Source organism: Anser cygnoides, chromosome 1, assembly GCF_040182565.1.
Source record: "Anser cygnoides isolate HZ-2024a breed goose chromosome 1, Taihu_goose_T2T_genome, whole genome shotgun sequence".
NCBI lineage: Eukaryota > Metazoa > Chordata > Aves > Anseriformes > Anatidae > Anser > Anser cygnoides.
The window spans coordinates 128226342-128249828 of NC_089873.1; the positions used below are offsets into that span (position 1 = coordinate 128226342).

A 23487-nucleotide genomic window follows, 5' to 3' on the forward strand; every position below is an offset into this window, starting at 1 on the left:
ATTATATATCAAGTCAGTCAATCAATACACTGCAGCAGAACCTGCATAATTACTTTTTCCTGTGCTGTAATAGGGCCACATCATGCTTTATAGCCATCATTAATTATTAAAATAGTTTCCTGCACCAGCAGGCACCTATACATAGCACCTGCTATCAGTCTTCTCAGGTCAGTCTTTTCTACTGCCTTGTGTCTGTCTAGTGCCTATCCATCTAGGTCCACCAGCATTCCCTTGGGATTGTAGTCAACCTAAGCAATGTTTCTGGGCTGACTGTTCAATCTATCTCTAAAGTCCCTGAGTCTTTTGTAATCAAAAACAACCTGTCTACATTTGATGATAAGGAAATACTAGGGAGTTTCAGCCATGTTTATGAATGAATACCATTCTGCCTTCTTCCAGTTATGCAAGGTTAAGCTGCTGACACGGAAGTTTTAATACAACAAAATGATGAGATGCACACAATTTATCAGAAGTGGGACCAAACTCAAACCAGTTTGTAGTAGTGGGTGCTCCACAAACAGGTATTTGCAAACATGCTAGCTGGTCATTGCGAATACTGTTGAATGTCCTGAGGCTCTTGAGTTCTTAACACCTAAGACATACAAAAAACAAAGTGGAAAACTGTCCCAAGATGAGCAGTCCTTCCTTTTTAGAACTCACAAAATATCAATTCACATTCCAAATGACAGTAAAAGTATTTTGGGGTGTATTTTTTTTAATTTTTAAAATACAAATTCACCTCTTTTGCTCTTGTAATTGATATAAATTATTTATCTTTATGTTTGACTTTTCCTTTCAAATGTCTTCTCTTTTCAGCTGCAACCTGATCTTCTCTTTTCTATAATGAGAGAAACAGCCTCCATTTTAACTTCTGTTTGTTTCTCATCTCTAGCTGGCTGCTTCTTATTAGAATCACAAAATGCTTTGTGGAAGGGACCTTAAGACCATGTAATTCCAACCTCCCTGCCATTGGCAGGGACACCTTCCACTAGACCAGGTTTCTCAAAGCCCCATCCAGCCCAGCCTTGTACACTTCCCTTAAATACTTATATCACCTCCCTCTACCTGCTGCTCACAATTCCTTTGATGCTGCCCAGGATATGGTTGGCTTTTTGGACTGGAAGTACACCTTGCTGGATCATGTTCATTTTTTCATCCACCAACACCCTGAAGTCCTTTGCTTCACGGCAGCCCTCTATGCACTCATTCCCCTGCCTTTATATGTTCTTAGGTTTGCCCCTGCTCAGGTGCAGGACTTTGCACTTGGCCTTGTTGAACTTCATGAAGTTCACACAGGCCAATCTCTCAAGACTGTCCAGGCCCCTCTGGATGGCATCCCTTCCCTCCAGCATGTCAACCACACCACATAGCTTGGTGTCATCCACTCATTCATATTAACTCTACTTCTTCATTTTAAGTTGGTAATGATTCTTCATAACAGTAAGTGCAAGAGGCAATCTGCAGCATTTTTGGTATCGTTAGTAAACAGCATCTAGGTACTGACTTGTATGCCGAAGTTTTAGACACACAACTGCATTAAGCATCTGAATTTGTACTTAACGATTTTCTTAGTACTTACTGCTACCTATCCATAAATGCTAAACTCATGTGAGGTAGAATTTCTGAAGATCTTCCAAAACAACACCAACAACACCTAAAAAAAAAAACTTTTAGTTTTTTTCATTATTTTTCCAATGTATTATTTCATGTGATTATTGTTGGGGGCATCTGTCCCCATTAGATCCTAACTCTCCTCTGCAGCTGCACAGCTCGTTCCAGGTAAAGAAAGAGGACAAGCAGGTTATCCTGGGAAGCTATGAATTAGGGAAGGAATGACTTCTTTGGTAGGTGATATCCCTTAAAGAGAGTCATTTAGTATCTAAACCTTCATCACTTGTCCCTATCCCTTCCTGACTCAACAGTTTTTTATCCCAAAGGAAGAATTTCTGAAAAAGTAATAAGCTAGAGAAAACAGGGCTCATTTTAGAATTATGGTTTTATTAGCCAACAATGCTACTCCGCAGTTATCACTTCCACAATTCCCCACTGGGGTGAAACATAACAACCACTTTACCTAGCAACAGTACACAGTACATAAGGACAGAGAGAGAAGAACAACTGCAAGAGGAATTGAAGTACGTGGTAAATAATTATCTCATTGATATTTGGCCACCATACAGGTCTTAGCTCTTCCATCTCATGCAAAGCTTCACAAAGACTTTCAGCATCCTAATAAGCCTTTACTTAGGTTTTATACCATCTGAATGATGACTGCCACAATGCTTAGGATGAACCCACTACTCCACTCACAGCTGCCAGGTTTACTTATGTCTCCTGACATAAAGCAGTTAAGACTGATTCTGCTCTTGCTTGCATCATGTCTCGTGTATAGGGTTTCACAGCTGTGCAAAACTAAGTGCAGAACACCTATGCATATTGGTCATCATGCTTTGGTCACCTGCTTTGTACCTAGACTTTGTGGCTGCTAGGTTTCCACTTACATTACAACAACTTCAGCAATTCTAAACTCCCCTAAGCCCCAGTAAATGCGCTGGCTGCCTGAAATAGTTATGGAAAAGACATCCTAAATATTACCCCTTTTCTCTGGGTATGCTAATGGCCTATATATAGCCAGGTAGATTATAGAGAATATTGAAAAAGGTGAACAACTTGTTTAATGATTTAAGTAACAGCATAAGATCAACCACAACCTGCAGTGAAGCACAGGGTATCAAATGCTTTCATGTGCTGTTTTATAAGAAAACTTATCTTTAGACTTTCTTGTTGCCTAATGAGCAGTCAGAAAATTAAAATCCTGTTTACCATAATATTCAGAGCTTTTTTTTTTTTAAAACCTAATTATCATGTTATTTATCCTGATGATACTGATCAGTTTAGGCTTTCCAAAAATACTATCAAGTTTCTTTAAAAAAAAAAAAAAAAAGTAAAAAAGTACATTAAAAACTCCATGGGATATATTTTTAAAATAATTTCTAGTCCCTGTTCAGGAAAAGTAATCATCTGAAATTTTGGTCTAGGTCTGAATATTTCAAAAACTCAGTGTGTGAATATTTCAAAAGCTTGGAACAGTCAGAGTCTACAAAATTAAGGGCTGTAATGTAAAACTGATCAGACCAAATCCCATGACACTGCAGTCATAGACAGGAAGCATTCATAGGACCAAACCTTTACAAAAACTGTAAAGCCTCCAGGTTACAATCTCCAGATCACAGTGACAAAACTCCTTAAGTAAATGAGTTTGATATGTGGCAAAGATACTGTATGTTTGCATTAACTTCTTTGAGTTGTCCTTAATTTGCTTTGAATAACGAACTCAGTGTGTTATGGGCCAGTGAAAGAAAGTGTTATTTTATACAGAGACTTGTGCTAGGTAAGTTTCTTCCATTCTAAGACATGGTACAGTATACAAAATATTCCCCATACTGAAAACATGAAAACTTCTCATGCATGGCGACTTATTTTCATACACAAGCATCTTGGGACACTAATTTCTGTTTCCAACCAGCAGCTGCTACTGTCTCAGCATGCAAAGGGATAAGGAAATGGCTGGCTTTTTCCTCTGTAAACTTTCCAGTTATATTATCACAGAGTAATGCAACCCTTTTTCTAGGTCTCAGATTCTGCTTCCTCGCTGGGTGCCACATTCTCTCTGCACAGAACAATTCAACCGTGTGTATGAAACAAAAGGACACCAGAGTTAAATTATTCCAAACAAAATATTGGCTGCAATTCAGCAGGGAAAATGAGATTCCCAGAAATGCTCCTATTTGTGCTCCGTCATTCCTGAGTGAGTGGGGTATTGATGACAAAAAGTTAGAACTTTTGACTTCTTTGGCTACGGAAACTCTGCAGTACTGTAGGTGCCCAAAGATAATCTATGAATGGACTCTGTAATTTGGTGCATACTGCGCACAGTTAAGGGAAACAGTACACTGCCAAAAATAATAACAATTTCTTCTTTTGCAAAAGGAAGTTTTCTGACAAAACCTGTTAAATTCTTCCAACCGCTCCCAGAGAATTAGAAGGTAAAACACTGGTGTAGAGTGATCACAAAGCCCAAAATAGTAACTTCAGGTATATTAATCTTACCTAGTAGGCCACATTCCCATAGTACCCCTAAGTACCTCACAATCTTGAGTGTACTGATCACTGAGAAAAGAAGAAGAATGAGTAACCCTTACACACATGCATGGGCAATTTTAACCCAGCAAAGTAAGATCATTTTTTTCTTAAACTAATTATAATTTTTTTAATTTCTTGAGTTTTTGGTTTCCCCACTTGAGATATCCAAAAATAATCCAGTTTTGATGGAGTGGCAAGCACCATCATCTTGAAAGCTGGTATACCCCAAATTGGCTCATGACAAGAGAAATGTCTGGCATAAGTGCAAGTGTCCAAAATAAGACAAGTCTGTGAGAAAGCAAGTCTCCAATAGCTCAGGCTGAACATCTAATAACCACCAGATTCTCACTGTCCTTCACTTTGCTCCGTCACTTCCTTGAAATGGCTACACTACCTGGAACTGAACAAGATACTTCAATTTACGAACAAGATACTTCAATTTTTAATTTACAATGTACGTAGAGAAAAATCATTTTGGGACATTGTTTTCCTGGTCTTTCTTCTCTCTCTTCCTTTCAATCATTTTTACTACAGTTTTACTGGCATAAGTCAAATTAAGGTCTCAGTGAAATTACAGATGATTGCCTAACATTTTCTCTGTGCATAATCCTTATAAATTCGAAATATGCCAATGCACAATAGCATAACAGGAATTTATAAATAAATAAAATTACTCAGTGAAAGGGCATCACCTGTTCTCTTTATTATAAAATGCCATCATCTGTATGTTCTAAGTCCCATGTTTAAGAGAATTTCTTCAAATGTTTAAAGGCCATATAATTATTTACATTACACAGTCACTACACTGTCTTCTTCTATCTTGATTTTTTTAATAAGATTTTAAAGAAAAAAACAATCTTTCTTCAGTCAGCATCATTCTTCTCTCTAAGATATTGAAGTTAGCTATGTTTTTTCTTCTCTTATCAAATTAGAGAATTTACCTTACCTAAAACAACTGTCTAGAGTGCACTATCACCTAGACTATGACTCAAGGAACTTAAAATTTCTAAAAGATATTTAAAAGACATCCAATATTCACATGTGTTTCCCATGAATGCCCTTGAATGGAATTTCCATAGACTGACAACGCTAAACATCATTCTGACCTAAAATCAGAACTGCTTAAGTACAGGAAAATGTCAGTTTGTCATAATTTGAGTTAAAGTTAAAATATAGAATCATAGAATATCCCGAGTTGGAAGGGACCCATAAGGATCATCAAGTCCAACTCCTGGCACCGCACAGGTCTACCCAAAATTTTAGACCATGTGACTAAGTGCACAGTCCAATCTCTTCTTGAATTCAGACAGGCTTGGTGCAGTGACTACTTCCCTGGGGAGCCTGTTCCAGTGTGTGACCACCCTCTCAGTGAAGAACCTCTTCCTGATGTCCAGCCTAAACCTCCCCTGCCTCAGCTTGACACCATTCCTGCGGGTCCTATCACTGGTGATTAAGGAGAATAGATCAGCACCTGCCTCTCCACTCCCCCTCGTAAGGAAGCTGTAGACTGCAATGAGGTCTCCCCTCAGCCTTCTCTCTTCCAGGCTGAACAGGCCAAGTGACTTCAGCCGCTCCTCATATGTTTTCCGTATCTTCTATATATGTATATATAATTTGCCTGACTTCTGGTGTAACTAATGAATGATGATGTTTTGAAATAATTCAATCATTTTCTTCATCTTTTTCATGGTTTTCTTTTGGTTGAAAAATCACATAGACAGTACCCTGTGAAGCTCTAACCATTGCCATCTAAACTCTGATTGCATGGTTCAAAGTATGGTTTGACAGAGTTCAGCTAACAGTACCAGAAACTACATTAATTTTATAAAGATATCTTGCTTTGGCTTAGCTAATATCTTTGCCATATATTTCCTTCTATGGGTGTTACTAGGGTAGCAACGCAGCAATCTGTGCTAGACATCTCCACTCTCTAAAACCTACTTCCAATATATTTCTCAAAGGTCACAGCTTACTGGTGTGAAATTCTTATCTCCTTTTATCTGGCTGCCACAAGTAACTGTGCTGTATAATTTCAATTGTAAATTAATCAAGTTCCATCTTAAGACAGGGCAAGTAATTCCTACCCTTAGCACCAGTGGCACATGTTCCTCTGCTCTTTTTAAAAGGACCTTTCAAAGCAAAGGGTTCGTAAGTGTACAGATATAACCCATGATACTGGACTAAGATACATGTTGCATACCCAGGAGGATGCATCTGGATTATGCAGGAAACAGATGAAAAGATACACAGCTGGTTTCAGAGATAATGTTCAAAACATCTGGTGTCCTGTTAAGGTTTTCCCTTTTTTTTTTTTTCCAGTACCATAGTAGAGGAAATCTACCTCATTCTCCTTGTTCTCCACTTCCCTGGACATTAGGTCTTATCTGGATTTAGTAGCAGAACTCCAAGCAAGGGACTATTTGCATCAGCCCTGCTTCTCAAAGAAGGCATCTTGGAAGAAAGATTATTGAATTGGTGTTTGATGTGCCAGGTATCAGAGGTATGGGCTTAAACCTGGAGAGAAAGGACAACATTCTTCCTTCCCTGGCATTTTCTACATCTCCAGCTATATAACTGCACTCCCATTAACAATTTAATTGAATCAACGTAGTTCATCTCCCGTGAGTAGCTTTCCCAGGAGATAAATCTGTTGATGAAAAAAATAAAAAATAAATTAACACATTCAAAGAGATATTGTGCTGTTATGTAACATCAGGACACACAGTAGAAAGTTTCTGGAAAAAAAAAAAAAGGAAAGAAAAAGAAAAAAAAAACAGTTTATAAGACAGATTGTTATGGGATTTCAATAAAAGGTATGCTTCCAACTCATAGATAATGCCAGGCATTTTGAAAGTAGATTGCGATGGCTGATGTCTATTTGGAAAAATATTTCTTTTTAACAGAAATAACCTCATCACACAGAACACAAACAAAACAAACATTTAAAAAAGGATAAATCACCCTGTCTTCAACAGAGTGTCAAAGGCCACACATCATACCCATGATTCTCCTTACTTCAAAACTCAGGTCAATAAAAGGTTTATTCAGTTCCTCTGAATGAAGGCTTTGATCTCATTAGATAAAATGTTCTCTTTGTAAAGCTACAAGGTATCTGAAAGATAGTCTTCTCATTTTTGCAATGGAAATAGCCTCACTTGCTTCTTTATCCCATATTGTTAACAGGAAATATACACTTGACTAAATCACTTAAGGTGTCATAAGGTGAAGCTGACTATGTTGAAGTGCTTCTACAAAACTCAGACCATTTTTATTTAAATATATCTTATATTTAATAATAGAAATATGTTAAGAATAAAACTGTGCTTCTCTAAATCACGGCATTTAAACTCTGACAATAAAAACTAATTGTAGAAAGTATGTCTTTCAAAGACGGATTTTTGATGTTGAAAATATTCCTTGAAATTCATGAAATATATATATAAAAAATGGTAGAAATTACTTATCAAATTTTTCTAACACTTTAATCTGAAAATACAGTTACATCACTCAGGTAAATTTTGGTACCAATTTACAAATATAAATCTAAAAGTAAACTATACTGGAATTGAGTGAAATACAATTATGTTTGAAAACAAACATCAGTTTAATATACTTGATTATAATTTCATTATGTAACATGAAGAAGACAACAAATCCAGCACCAGTAAATATAGAAAGTTAGAACAATATTAACTCTGGCCATTAAACTCTATGACTTGACATCCGATTGGAAGATCACTGTCACCATTTCAGCCAGTATAAACCCTCCTGATTTTCTTACTTTAGAAAAGACAATTTCAGCTTCATTTTCAAAACTTTATTTAAAAGGTCATAGACTATTTGGACCCTAGTGGAGGACAGTTCAGAACTCAGGATATTAAACAAGCGTCATTACAGCAAAGCATTATTTTTAGAAAAATGCTTGCCGTTAAGTCATACTCTCTCCATTCCCTTCTCTAGCCTTCTATTGCATATTCATGTCATTTTTAGGACTTCATCAGCTCATGGCAAACAAAATTTTGTTATTTGAAGTTACTTCAGGACACTGTTCTGCCAGTCCCAAATGCTCAGCTGCAGGGATCTGAGGAGGAACTGGGCACATTTGTCATTCAAGCATCTGAGTACATTCTCTGTATTCCACAGCGTACATATTTCATTTGCATTCCCCAACATAAATATCAAGTCAGACCTATCAAAAATCAGAGCAAGTACCCAGCTAATGCTTAGGAAAAAAAAAAAAATACATAAAAAAAAGAAAGATTCTAGTAGAGCATAAGAACACAAACAAGGTATACCCTAGGCTTTGTGCTAGATGAGAGGCTCGTGAAACCAAGGGTCACCATTAAGCAAGACTTCCAGTGACCTACACTGGTATAAGTACCACTGTCAACTCAGCAATATGAAGACCACTGAGAGTCACAAATGGAAGAATACAGGTCAGTTCAGGTGGGCCTTTGAATATGTAGCGTTTTATATCTTAAAGACGAAAAACATGGATCAAATCAGTCCTATGGTCATGGCACCTTATACCCTCTGTCCCATGGGGGAAAAAAAAAAATAAAAAAAAATTGTACACCCTGTTTGCAAAGAATGTAAAAAGTATGGTGTAGCTGCTCTCACAGATTCTAACTTAAGCCTACAACCCTTTCTGTCCCCTTGACTGCTATACAGTGTGGAAGGACAGCTGCGAGTCCCTTCTGGGGCAAACAGGCTGTGGCTATATTAACATTTTAATGCAAGGCAGTGCTGAGCTGTTAAAACAAAAGGTGTCGCTCCCACATCTAGTGGGCTGATGCAAATTTCAAAGTAGCTTGGTGTATGCAGCCTAGGTACCTGGTAGAGGAAATTAAGCCAGACGATTTGTTCCATGTCCATATCATGAGCAATTTCCTCTTAGGACATACAAGCCTATAAGCGTGTCACCACAAAATCCTCAAGTATTTACTGAGGCCACATGCTTTAACAGAAAGTTCACAAAATACCAAGAGCTAAGTTCTGAAACAAACTGACATGTTAGTCTTGATATATAAACAGCCAATGCCATCTGTACCCCTGTATTTCCTGTGAGCCACAAATGAATAGTTCTTGCTGACTTACGCATTCCTTTACCCTACCTTTCTCCTGCCTTGATAGCCTTTGCCTTTCTCACATGCTGTACTTTTTTCCAATCCTATTTTAAACCCCTTATTTCTTCAAACAACTCTTTTAACCCCCTTCCTTTACCACTGCTGTCTTTCCTGATGCAGAACCAACCTTTTCCCACAAGACCCAGTGTAGTTCTGCAGGGGTGTAGAGGAAATCACACCGCCCACCCGCCTGGACCACAAGAGGCCCAAGAGCTCCTGTGGCAGCAGCTAAAGCCAGTGAAATAACAGAAGGCTGCTGCCTCATGGTTACCACCAGGGATGAGAGGTCTTATCAGTGCACCTCGGATTCCAGAAGAGGAGGGTCATCTTCCTGAAAACCCATGACAACTGAGCTCTAGGGCAGCCCATGTCCTCCTAGTACAGAGGTCTTGAAGAGATATCTGTCCACATCTACTTGAAAGTTCAGACTCTGTACTGTGAGCCTTGCAGAAGACATTGGTTTTGAGGAACCTGTGACCTTGAACAGGCCTTATCTTCTCTACTGGGCCTTGAACTTAGGACTTGAGAAGCCCTTATGTTAGCAATATGATCTGTAACTTGTAATAACTTTGAGAAAAGCAAACTGTATGGCGATCAAGGGATGGAATGTTTTGATCCTGGCTAGGAGATCACCATGCACCAAGGAGTTAGTGATCCATATAACTGTAGGCACAAGCCTGTGCTGTGTTGAACTATGCTGCAGGGAGTGTGGGCTTCAGGCTGTGTTGTGGGGCACAGATCCCTTGGCAGCAGGACAAACTCAACCTGCTCATTGTAACAGAGGAGCCTGACAGCAGCTCCCACTGGGTGCCAGCTATTACACAACCTGTTATCTAAAAGTACAGCAAGTTCTCATACAAACATCCTTTATGTTGCTTTCTTGCAAGCAATTATAGAATAGCTTGACTGAAAAGGAGGAACCTCTTTCCACAGACAGTATCTGCGTAGCCTACTATGGGAAAATCCATCCAGGGTCTCTGACGCTGCACAAATGCAGGGTTCCCAGCATCTGAAGGGGCATAAGATTTACTCACTATATATATTCACAGCCATTTGTGGTTAGCCCTTTCTTACTGAGATCCAGAAAGAACCCCACACCGTCTCTCTCCCTTTCTTTCACCAGCACCACCTGCCCTCCCTGGTGCAGACCAGACCCCATGTCCCAGGTTCCCCATGTGGATTCTGGAGGAGAGGACAGTCTTTGCACTCACTCTGAGGTCCTCATCCATGGATTCTGCAGAAAACCTTGGAAGGGAACATCAGCATTAAAGAACACCTTTGTGCCTCACTGCCGAGGTGTAATGCATTACTCCGGGTTCACAGCCCAAGACAATACCACTCCCTTGTGCCCACACTCCCAGTCCCAGCCAGGCCCTGTCCTGCAAATGACGAGCATGACAAGTACAGACAGATTGAAGAGGAGGAGATTTCTATGTATTCAGAGTACCGGGTGGTAATGGCAAAGGTAGCAGTTACTTCTGCTAATAACATTCTTCTGTTCCTCTCCACATTCATGTGGGTATGAATAGTTGCACAGTCACCTGCCCTCAGCCACTTGTGCCACTGCATGCAGCACAAACCTTCTTCTGAGACCAACCATGGCCATACATCCCCTCTAGCTTGGACTGTTCTTCAGTCTGAACAGGCAGAGCACAGCCCAAAGCAGATTCACCACAGACACCTTTAACCTTTACATCGTGGGCAGGCCAGCAGAAAGCTTGACTGCTGAAAGTTTTGCAAGTAGGAAAGGAAAGGCAGTCTCTGGAACCCAATTCGGACCATGGGGCATGGCCATTATGAGCAGTGCTTAGGCTTTTAGCTGAAATGCAAGACAGATGGATGATTTTGCCTAAGAGCTGAAGTAGGAGCTGAGGTGGGAAGCTTATGACTCTCAGAGTTGAGTGGAAGGACAAGGTGAGGGGCTCCCTTTCCTTTGTGTAAAGCCCAGTCAGCCAGCTCCACCTTGCTAACAAAGATCTGGTCGGTCACTACTCATATTTTACTGGCTCTGTGCTGAAAGCATCCTGAGGGACTGGATCTATAAATACTGGTTCTTCAGAAAGCATAATAGACCTTGTCAGAAGAGAGAATGTGGGGTGCTTGCTTTTCCTATAATGATTGGATTTTTTTGGTAATGTAATTCCAGTGTGAGAAATATCAGCAAATACAACTGTAAAAAAAGAGAAGGAACATTTTACCCACACATCATGTTTGCAAGGATGTAAAATAATGCTTCACGCATCTTCTGCCCTTCTTCTGAAGGGATTGACCTAATTCTCCACTGTTGTGGAGCAAGGCAAGGATATAAATGACCACAGAGATGACAATGGCTTTGGCTCCCCTTGTTCTGTCCTGTTCTTCCCCAACATGAACCTTCAATTTGTACCTCTGAGTACTCAAGAGTGACCCACTGGTACTCTGCTGCTTTAGTTTCTAATCCCCCTTGCTCCCATTCTCTGCCTCAAACCATCCTGACAAGCTTGGATGGCAACCCCAAGTCTAAGAATCACAAAACCCATTATTTAAATCACCATGTGTGGATGGCTGTGTTTAGCTTCTATCTTAAAAGATTCCGCTTATAGTCAAGTTTATAGTTTTTCACAGTATCACTAAAAGCTTAGACACACACTTTCTACAATGTTAAACCTGAGGTTCTTATCTAACCATATAAATCTGAGAAGTGAGGAGCCCTGGAAAATATACCAAAATATTCCCAGGAAAATTGCAAGAGATGATAACATCAGACAGGTCCTGTTGTAAAAGGTGGCACAGGTATAGGATAGATGATGTGGGTAACTCTTAATTTAAAACCTTCACTTTTCCTGGCAGGAAATTCCTCATGCAGTGAACTTTTCTAGGGAAACTACACCTGTCTATGCAAAGTGAACAGATGAAACTCTGAAACAAGTTGAGTGTCCCAACCCTTTAAACCTGGCCAATGTTCTCAGAAAGAACAGTCAGGTACTGCGTGCAATCCACCCATCAGAGATTGCTAGCTGTTAACTTCAGAGAAGTCAGTAAGTGGCATCAGATGGCAGACAACCTACACTTTCTGAAGAGCCTAAGAGAACTAAAGACCTATCTGCCCTCAAATTTTAGTAGGACTCTTTCCTCCAGAGCATACAGCCCCTTTGTAAAATGCCATGTGCAGAATTTGTCTCTTTAACACAGGTGCAAAATATTTTGAACCCATTTCTGAAAATTTGAGATGCTGAAAAAAGTCTTTAAACAGAAGCAGATCTACCAGAATTCACAGACTTGTTTGTGAGCAGCATTTAGCCTTCTGCATTTTCACCAAAGAGCTTATGTTATTCCTTCTACAGCCTGACATCTAGAAAACCCATGTTGCACATACCACAGTTGTTAAGGCTAAACTCGAACTGGTCACTTAGAAATGAGACCATTTCTAGGCAACTTAAATATACTTGACAGAGTTTATTGTGTATGTGAATGGAACATAACTGATATAACCATCAACATATTGGTGATACCAAACCACAGGAAGGAGGCTTGGGCAACTCCAGATGGTAACCGCATTGGCTACAGATAACGGAGTATAAAGCAAAGAGTGACCTCATCAAGACTGAGCCTTCTGAGTCAACAGCCAAGGTACTTTCTCCTCCATCTTGCAATTATATCAACAACCATAAAACATTATTTTTAATAGGGATTTCATCACCCCAGAGCTCAGTTGTAAATTAGTTTTAATTATTTCATTTCCAAGCTTTAAAGCTTTTCCTTCCATGAGCCTTTAGTGTCTTGCACTTAATTAAAAAAAAAACCATACTGTGAACAATGTCTTAAGAATTTGTTGATTCATTAGAAAAATAACAATAATAATAAATTATTTCCTCTTCGAGATACAATTTCTGATAAATTAGGAATTTTTGAATTTTGTGCAACTGGTTTTCAAAGACATGGCAAAAATGTTTCCTTACTAGTATTAAGGTATTTGATAAGACCTATAAATATACACCAACCTGTAGCAATGCTTACAATAAGATGAGTAGATCAGTTATGCTTAAAGAAATATGCAGAAGTTGGTATGTTACCTTAGCTGTAGTCTGTCGTTTATTAGTATGCCTTTTTTTCTGTTTTTATACCAATTGACAATCTGAAGAAATCACAGAAAAAATGAGTATCTAGAACATTCTCAGTTTGATTAGCAAGTGCAGTTTTTAAAGCTTTACATAAACTTAGTCATCTTTAAATATGCACAATCCAAACCTTTCATTAAAAAAGTGCCTGAAGTAAGATGCATGGACGTACTTTGGTGCAGGCTGTACATTTTTAAGGAATAAGCAAGAAGATGATGAAATGGCCTAATAGGCTCTCTCCCATTTGGAGACAGAAGAAAGATAAAAAAATGCTTCTATGCCTTTTCTGCTGATTTCTTTAATTTACTATTCAGATAGGACTAACAAATGCAGTAGTCTTTGTCCTAGTTATGGCTTTGCCAACACACAAAAGTTCTGCCTTTATACAAGGCATTCTGGCCTTCAATTTAGTTTTCTTAGTAATAGACAATTTAGGTTAAAAGCAGCTTATGTGTGAATAATTATTGAAAGCCACTATGCAGCCAGTAGCTACTACTTTGAAGCTGTCTGGTGGGAATTTCTGGTAAATATGCCAGACATTAAACAATTCTTTATCCAATCGAAGTCTCTTTGTAAGTTTCATTCCTTATTAAAACCAGATGGCACAATCTTAATGCAGGTATACAAACAGGACCAAATATCTTGGTGCAAATCTGAGAAAAAAGCCCAGTAAATGACACATGAAGCTGTGGGAGACCTCAGCACAGAATTGCACTGCTGCGATAGCCCTCAGAGCTCTCTGTACACACAGCACCAAATCAAATACTTTAGCTCATATAACTCCCAGTCTCTGCCAACTCATTCTCCTCTACCAACATCATTACTGGTGTCTCAGATGGCCTTAGTACCAAGAAAGGCAGGCAGAATTGCCAGTCTACCTTTGGAAGCCACACAGGGTCTTCTGCATCTTTGCCTCCTTCAAGGCACATAAAATAAGACAAAAAGAGCCCCAAGAATGGGTCATGACTCTGCTTGCCTAGCTCTGTAGACAAAACAGAGTCTCTGTGCCCCTGGGGTCAAGAAATAACATGACTCCTGGAGGTGCCTGTTGATACCCTCTAGGCAAAGCAGCTCCTCTCCTTTTTTGTGCTCCTATCACATAATATAGCTCTGACCGTCCATAGGAAATTACCTCTATGGCACCTGGCTTTCAGATACTTTGACTTATTAGACCATCAGCTGCTCCATCTTATCAGCATCTTTTCCCAGTATAGAAAATTGGCTTTTGATCATCACCAAGGATGCCTGGCTATGAAGATGCTGTTAATGAGTTCTTACTGAGCAGTGACATCTATTATTTATTCTTAAAACTGATGTGGGCTCTACAGCAGGAACCTACCACAGCAGTCTATTCCTATTCATGCCTGATTCCTGGAAACACGAAAGAACATTCCCTGTGTTCTTCCTCTTTACTGTTTGGGGTGGCTTATTTTTTTGATTGGTTGGTTTTGTTTGGCTGGGTTTCCTGTTGTTGTTTTTCCTTCTTTTTTTCTTTACCATTTGTTTGCTTCAGGTTTGGCTATCTTTATTTTGTTTTCATTTAAAAATTGCTATTGATTCTGTTACAGTATGAACACTAATGGATTTGGTTTTGCAGCACGCTGCTTCTTGCAGACAAACTATGCACAGCAATAGTATAGTGGCACATTACACATACACGAGTATATTGCTTTTGTTATATCTTCCTATCTGGCAGATATTCCTACAGGTATTTCTCTATGGACTGTGGATGGTAAGAGCTAAGGTTAACCACAAGAATAAAAAATGTCATTCTCTAGAGTGTTCCTGTGTCCTGGGTTGTCTAGGGCACAGGAATACATCTGAATGCCAGATATAAAGGATAACATCCAGGACTAGTCAATGATTCTTTGAAGGTGAATTTCTTCTCAACCAGTCTCTCTGTTCTTCAGGTCAGATGAAGAGAACTGCAGGTATGATATGCGTACCCTACTTCCTGATAAGTAGAATGAAGAAAAAGGAAATCATTACATTCAGCTCTACCTGGAGAAGTTCAAGAAAAATTCAACCAGTTAACAACCAAAAAAAAAGTAAATACAGAATGAAGTTATTTGGTTTTGTTGTTGTTGTTTGTTGTTGTTTTGTTTTGTTTTTCCAAAAAAAAACATAGTGGCCATTAAATCTCCAATAATCTCCCACCCCCATTCACACGCGCTCCAAGTTAAGGGTATTTTTTTTTCTCTACATGACATTTTAAGGACAGGCTGCCAAGCCCATCTGTCCCCTCATTTGCAGTAACTCTTGTTTGCATGAGCTTTCCACATGCTGTTCAATTTTCTGGTAGAGAACAGTTCGTTTTCTTTCTGCAGTGGGTTTCCTTTCTGAGAATATTCTGCTCTCCCACCACCTGGGGAGCTGCAACCTTCACGGAAACTTATGGGTAATCAGTATTTCTGAAAAATAACCCAAATGTACAACCAATACACTCAAACACTTAATAACTCACAAAGTCATATCTAGCATAATGCAAGTGGGCATCTTAAAACAGAAGCACCCAAAGTCAAAGTACTGTTTTGGCCTATGATTTTCCATGACATTATTACTGCATTTTTGTCAACTGCCTAATGAATTCCACCACCACATTTGCAAACAATACTTCCACTACACATGAACTGAAAACAAGGCCTTAATCCCTAAAAAGCTATGTAACAGATATGGCCACTCAAATAGTACCAATGGTACCACAACCACAAGAGGCTGAGACCTCAGACTTCCAAATAGTGCCTTGAGTTATGCTGCTGCACAATTCCTGTTTTAATAACTTTGTTTTTAAAATCCTCTGCTACAACAAAATTAAGATCTTTTAATTGCACCAAAAGGAAAAACAAAAACACAAACAAACAAAAAGAAAACTAATGTTACCACTCCACTATCAGAAGAGCTGCCCTATAGCTTTTTACGTAAACAACAGGAGCAAAAATTCACACTTTATCATATTAGAAAGCCACTCTAACTCCCATAGAGGAAAACGAATCACTCTCTTAGAAATAGCAACACCTGAAAAACCTCCTTTAGAATAACAACTGGAATGCACTTTTATAATCAGATTTTGTAATATCTCATCCTTGTCTTCAGTGTAATGGAATATGCTCCATCTTTTTAGAACATAAAATATCATCTAACTACCACAGATGACTAGATTATCACAATTCATTTCCTTTGATCAGATCTATTAATAATCTGTTCTGTATGTGGGAAAACCCACTGACAGAATTTCAGGAAATAATTCAGATTTATTATTTTCTGTCTCACTCCTTTTCTTCTTTTATGATTTGTCCTTTTATTTTTTTTTCATTTTTATGTGGATATTCTAAAACAAAAGACAAAGAAGTGCTTTATTATACTAAAATTGTGCGTGTCAAGTTTCAACCCAGAAGGAATTCCTATAGGCATTTTAACTGCATATTCAATCTTTTAATTTTCAGCATGCTTATAGTAGTTTTTTTGGAGGGGGAGAAGGGTGGTGTTTGAATATCAAGAATATTTATCAAAATAAAAGGGAATTTGTTTCAGAAAGTAAATTGCACTACACAGACCTCACCATGGTAGCACCTCCAGATACTTCACATTCATGAGCTAACATTAAGTAATGCACTTGTGGATTAGAGTGCAATTTTCTTCATTATTACGTACATTTCTACTTCACTAATTACAGAAGAAAACAGAGTACTCTGCTTTACCCACTTAATGGCATTTCTTCTATTGCACACTAGAGATGTGTCTTTACAACATATGCATTTATGTCTTCTTTATAGAGTACCGAATGTACTTTGTCCATCTTCAACTTGATAGATTCTTGGCAGAACCTTGCACACCTCTCTTTCTCTGTATCCTTCCCATCCAGTATTTCACACTTAATGATGTTGTTTCCTCGTTGCTAGTCACACAAGGACAAATTACATTGGCTGTTACTTTAGGTTTGCTTGATACTCTGAAAGTTAGGTTTTTATCTGTCAGGCTAAGTTGAGAAGTCTGCCATTTGGGAAACAGATACTTTCAAGTTTGCATTCTTCAACATTTTACACTAAACACCATAAAAACCTGAAATAAATTTCAGTTTCTAGGCTAAAAACTATTTTCCTTTGTCTTCTTAAAGAATGAAAATGACAGCTGCTTTCCCATATCCTAGCCACTGAACATATGGAAAGGACAAAGAGGCTTAAATCATATCAAATGAGTTCAGGTCTGACCTCTAGAAGAAAGCCTTTCTTATTCTACAAATAGTGAAGCACTGAAAGATGCCACCTACAGAAAATAAAGTTCTCACATTAGGAGGTAACAAACACCAACAATGGAAGCTTTTGAGGGAGAGGTAATATTCTTTATTATACTAAGTGTCATAATTGTAAAAAATGGCCATCTCTTGAGGCACATTAGTCCTTCTTCAGATATAAGAGCACAGCAAACATCAAACTAAGTGGAGGCTGAGACATCACTCTGTGTAAACTAATAGACTAGATAAACTTAGGAAGTAGATTGCACCAATGAAAGACTGAAGGTGTAGCAAAGATTGTATATGAGGAAAATTATACATAATCATGAAAAAATTATCTTAAGCATTCAATTTTATTTATCCACATTACAAAATTTATTCTTAATATTTTTGCAGTTATTTTCTGTAAATCATCATCAAGGAATCAGGACAGATAGGTCAAAGATGGAGTGAATATTTTTGAAACCCTATTTATGCAAATAGCTACTCATTTGTTCTTTATCAATTGCCCATGTGAACATATTCTGCTGCATAGAGGTTGTCCATTTTCACTCATACTTTCCAAAAAAGTGGTGAATGAAATATATCACAAAAAGCATTCTTGTGTATGGCTGAAACAATTGACCTTACAGCAGAAATTTTACTGCAATGGAAATGTGTTTGTCGTTCTTACAAGGCTGTTACATCTAACGTTTGTTGGTCTGCAGAAAATTCATTTCTGCTGATGTGTTTGCTTGGGTTGAGTGGTTGGAAGTGGGAGAGGGAATCCAGAGTAATGTTTTTTTAAGTCTCATTTTCTTCTACATAAATTGTAGTTGCTGATGGCTTCTAATAGAGATTTCAGCATCAGGTCATGTGCAACAGTTGCTTGGAAGTTTTGTGATACTTTCTTCCTTGCACCCTAGTGACAGGAAGTTGGCTTATTCAAAAATATGTTTTAACTGTCTGGAGAAATGTCTTTGGTGTAAGTCCTCTATGAGTTTCTAAGGCAGGTGGTAAGATCAGTTTTTCATGGACAGGTGTGGTAAACAACCAGACTGCCAGATACAATCAACAACTTTGGGGTGTTCAAGATGGTTTCCGATTTTGTGCGCAAAAATGGGTGGGTCAATAGGATTTTGCATATAGTAGATTTTAAGTTCCAAATTTTATGATGTTCATGGTTCTGAGAAAGTCGCTGTGGGCTGTTGTGGTTTAACCCGGCTGGCAGCTAAACACCACACAGCCGTTCACTCACCCTCCCCCCTCCCTCTCCGGGATGGGGGAGAGAAACGGGAAAGTGAAGCCGGAGAGTTGAGATAAAGACAGTTTATTAAGACAGGAATATAATAATAACAATAATAATAATAATAGTGATAATGATAATAGTATTAATAATAATAACGTGTAAGAAAACAAGTGATGCACAACGCAATTGCTCACCACCCGCTGACCTCCTGATACTCCTGAGACGGTTTTATGTCAGTCAGTATTAATGAGAAACTACAAAAACAATGAAAGATCCCTATCCAGGTGAGTAAGGTGGTAGAGAACACTTATCATGGATACAGTAGTGTTTTAGTGATTCAAGTATCTACAAAATCTTCCTAATATTCTTCCCAAATGCCAATTAATTACTGAACTTAACTCTTGATGACCTTAATTATGCCCAGAACCTTAAAAAAAAAAAAAAAAAGCTATTTAGTTATTTAAACTGGACTTAACAGCCAAAAGCTTGGACTAGATATTCTAACAAGGTCTCCCCCTAAATCATGCTTCATAGTTCAGTGTTTCACACACATAGGAAAAATGTAAAGGGAAATTCTCCATACTTTTATTAAAAATGAAAATATTCAGTATTACCTATATCCATAAGCAACACCTGCAACAATATTCTAGCCACTTCACAGGAACTAAAACATCTATCAGACTGTTTCCTTATAACACCACCTTTTCAATGGATATTGGATGAAATTAAAAATGAAGCTGAAAATCACAGAAGTTGAGAAATAGTAATATAATGCTCATATAATTGGAACTTTTAAAAAGATTTTAAAATACTGAATACTGTTAATTGGTTTCCAAACCCACAAAACTAACATGGAAAAAGAAATAATCTTAACAATGCACAATATTTCACCCTGGACTCCAGGTAACAATAAAGCTTGTCTATGTCTAAAATACCTTTACTTCATCATCTTTCCCACTTCAGTTTCTGTTATTTGAATTTGTCTTATATTTACTATCTCCAAGTGAAAACTAGGCATCATTCATTGCACTAGAAGTGAATAAAATCATTTACCATGAAGAACTGAGAACAGATTTCATGAGGTTTTCCGGTATAAATCTAGCAGACAGCAATATAAAAGGTGACACCATGCTGATGAGGATCAGGGCTTCCTTGATAGATTCTCTTTAGAAATCAAAACTCAGGTGGGGAGGGAACACAAGAGAGCTCAAGAGCATTGAGTTTCATTGCCATTTAATGACAAAGATGCACAGTTATGTTCTTGCCTAGTTTTAGGATACAAGCTCCCTGTTTGTACCGCATAATATGTCTGCTTGGAAGGAAAGGAGCACACATACCTGTCTCTAACAAAAAGAACAGTGCTATGCCACACAAAGCAATCAAGTAGCATGGAGGAGCGATGCACTGTACCGCAGTGTGATAGGAAATCTGTCAAGTTTTAGGCATGAAACTTAGAGCATTTGTCACACAGTTAGTTTATATGCTGTAAGTAGATTTTGAGTCATGATGTTCAGGGTGCATACCTCTCCCTTCTAGGGCACAAATGAGCAGACATTTCCATGGATGCCATTTTGAAACCACATAATCTTCAGATAAATAAACATGAAAGAAACCACTCTGCTGCATCAGGTGGACTAACAACTCATGCAGTCTAACTGGGCTAAACCTACTGTTTGCAAATTAGCAAAATGCACCTTCAGCCTGTAACATGGGCATAAGTGGGTTCTTGATACTAAACTGTGAGGAACTGTTGACTACAAGTGGCCTTGTAGAGGGATCTAGGTACATCAGAGCATTGGGCCATCAGCAACAGCATGAGGTTCAACAAAGGGAAATGCTGGGTTCTGCCCCTGGGACAGAGCAATGCCGGACCCAGGCACAGGCTAGGAGCCGGGTGGCTGGGTAGCAGCTCTGCAGAAAGGGACCTGGGGGTGCTGGTTGGCAGCAAGCTCAGCATGAGCCAGCAGTGTGCCCTGGTAGACAGAAGGCAAAACGCTTTTTGGAATGCATTACACACAGCACAGCCAGCCGGTCAAAAGAAGCTATTCTCCTGCTGCATTCAGTGTTGGTGAGGCCTCATCTCGCATACTGTGTGCAGTTCTGGGCTCCACAACGCAGAAGGGATGTTGAGGTCCTTGAAAGCCTCCAGAGCACAGCTGGCAGCAGGGCTGGAAGGCATGTGCTGTGAGGGGAGGCTGGGGACACTTGGGCCGCCCAGCCTGGAGGAGAGGAGGCCCAGAGGCGACCTCGCCGCTCTCCGCAGCCTCCCGAGGAGGGGAAGCGCAGGGGGAGGCGCCGGCCTCCGCTCCTGGGACCCGCTGGCAGGGCACGGGCACGGCACAGAGCTGCGCCGGGGAGTTCAGGCTGGGCATCAGGAAACGTTTCTTTGCCGTGAGGGTGGTCACACACCGCAACAGGCTTCCTGGGGAGCTGGGTGCTGCCCCGTGCCCGTCAGTGCTCAAGAGGCATTGGGACAATGCCCTCGACAATATGCTTTAACTTCTGGTTAGCCCTGATGTGCTCAGGCAGCTGGACTCAATGGTCTCTGAAGGTCCCTTCCAACCGAACTATTCTAATAATACATTCTGTATCAGACAAAAAAAATAAAAAATGATTATGGGCAAACTAGTCACCATTTACAGAAAAGGTGTGGAGAGAGACTTGTGTCAAGAATTGGATGTCTCTCTCTATCTGAGGGAGTAATGTAATCTCCTTTGATACCATTGAGAGAAGAATTTCTCAAATACAATTGATTTCAGCCCATGATCAATATCTAATGTAGATCAACATGAATCCTGTCCCCAAACTACCTGTTTGTTTTCACTGAATATAAAGAGAGCTTGGAGTGAACAAGCTCAGGGCAGAGTTTAATACTATAGACAGTCAAAGCTAGGTAAGATGAATCCCATAAAATATAAGTTCTGGAAGATGATCTGAAACATTAACTGGTCATAGTTATTTACAATCATTTATTTACAAAGGTACAAAGTCAAAGAAATTCAAGCACAAAACATACCACCAGGACCAGATGACCTCCAAAGGTATCTTCCAACTTAAACCAATCTGTGATTCTGTGAATTTTATCCACCCTAATGAACTCAGATTACATTCCATTTATGGTGGTATTTAGGATGCTGAATAATCATAATTTAGTAGAATATGTGTGGATACATCACAGTGGCACTTTCTGATAGTATGATATAACTATATCTGCTGATGTCAGTAAAGAAGACCTGTTCAAATATTTGAAAAGAAGCCATACAACTTAAAAAAAAAAAAAAAAAAAAAGCACTGTGAAGACTTTCTGAAGGACATTTAAGCTAAACTTGAGAACCTGCAATCCAGAAAATCCTACTCTGAGAAAAGTTAGTACTACTGTAGAGAGTCTGAAAGTCTGTATCACCTTCGATCTCTGGGAGTGCCAGTGAGGTCAACAGACACTTCTGTCCTAATTAAGGGTAATACTCATGGCTCTGCAAATACAGCTACCGTTTCAATTTTGCCTTTAGCAACATTACTACACTTTTCTTAACAGTAGAGAACAAAGCAGAGAAAAGATCTCTAAAAGGAGCCGGGGATCTTCAGCAAAGCTCCTTCATTAGTATGAAGGAGCTAATGCATGAACCCTTCAGGGAGCAGCTAACCGACACCTGCTGATTCATTCTGACAGATGCTATCAATTCATTGCACATTTTCAAGGAAAGTGATGCAGGAGTAGCTTCAGGCAAGCAGGAGTCACGAGAAGTCCTATATTCAATGGAGCCAGGATGAGCTGCTGTCTGAAACAATCCATTCTTGAATATTCACGTTTCATAGTTCCCTGTCCTACACATCCACCATGTTGGCAAGTATTAACTCTGCTCTTCATGTGACCCAGTGACTCCATCCCTGCAGTGCTCTAGGTGGTCAATCATCCTCTTTGATAATATGCCAAGTATTAAACAAACATAATGATATCGCTTCTGTCTAAAAGCTGAAGCACAGGGAATATCTCTCCAGGGATAGAAGAGACTCTCTAAGGAAAGCCTAGGGGAACTTCAGGCTTTAAGAACAAAGCTGGATATAGCTATTAGCTTTCAGAAGAAAACTGTAGCTTTCTTGTATGTAAAGAATAGAAAGACTTTCTCCTAAGAGTAGCACAGAAAGAGAATGCAACTTATGTTAGTGAACGTGGAATAATACAACCAACAATTTCACTCGTGCATTCCAAGCCTTGTGGATTAAGCATATAAAGATTAGCATAAAAATACAGATCTGTTCAGTGGTGTGCAATGAGTTTTAGTTACCACGTCTCATTTCCTCCTTCTCTTTCCTTGACTGTAGAAATGTCTGTACAAAGAGTCAGGACTCATTTGGAAGTCCTGCTCAGTGTCCTACTTCACAGGCTAGATATATCTATATGTGTGTATATATATATATATATATAAAATAATAATAAAGTGTGTGTGTGTATATGTATGTGTATATATATAATAATAATAATAAAGCTCATCATACTTGGGCACAGTGTTGATACAATTGGTGTGCTCAAAGGATTACAACATACAGAGGAAGAATACCTCAAATGATTCAGGCTGTTTTAGTCGAAGCCTGTTCCAAAACATCAGTTCATAAAGGACAGGAATAGACTTCAGCCCCTGCTGTGACAGCCAAGAGGTGTAG

General features: G+C 39.0%; 1 long non-coding RNA gene across 1 annotated transcript; it reads left to right on the forward strand.

Moving 5' to 3' along the window:
• The first annotated feature begins 1825 nt into the window (after positions 1–1825).
• Positions 1826–15402, forward strand: LOC106037802 (uncharacterized). The gene is made up of 3 exons (XR_001208264.3): positions 1826–2135; positions 12771–12878; positions 15277–15402. It is a non-coding gene; the product is annotated as an uncharacterized lncRNA (long non-coding RNA).
• The last annotated feature ends 8085 nt before the right edge of the window (positions 15403–23487 follow it).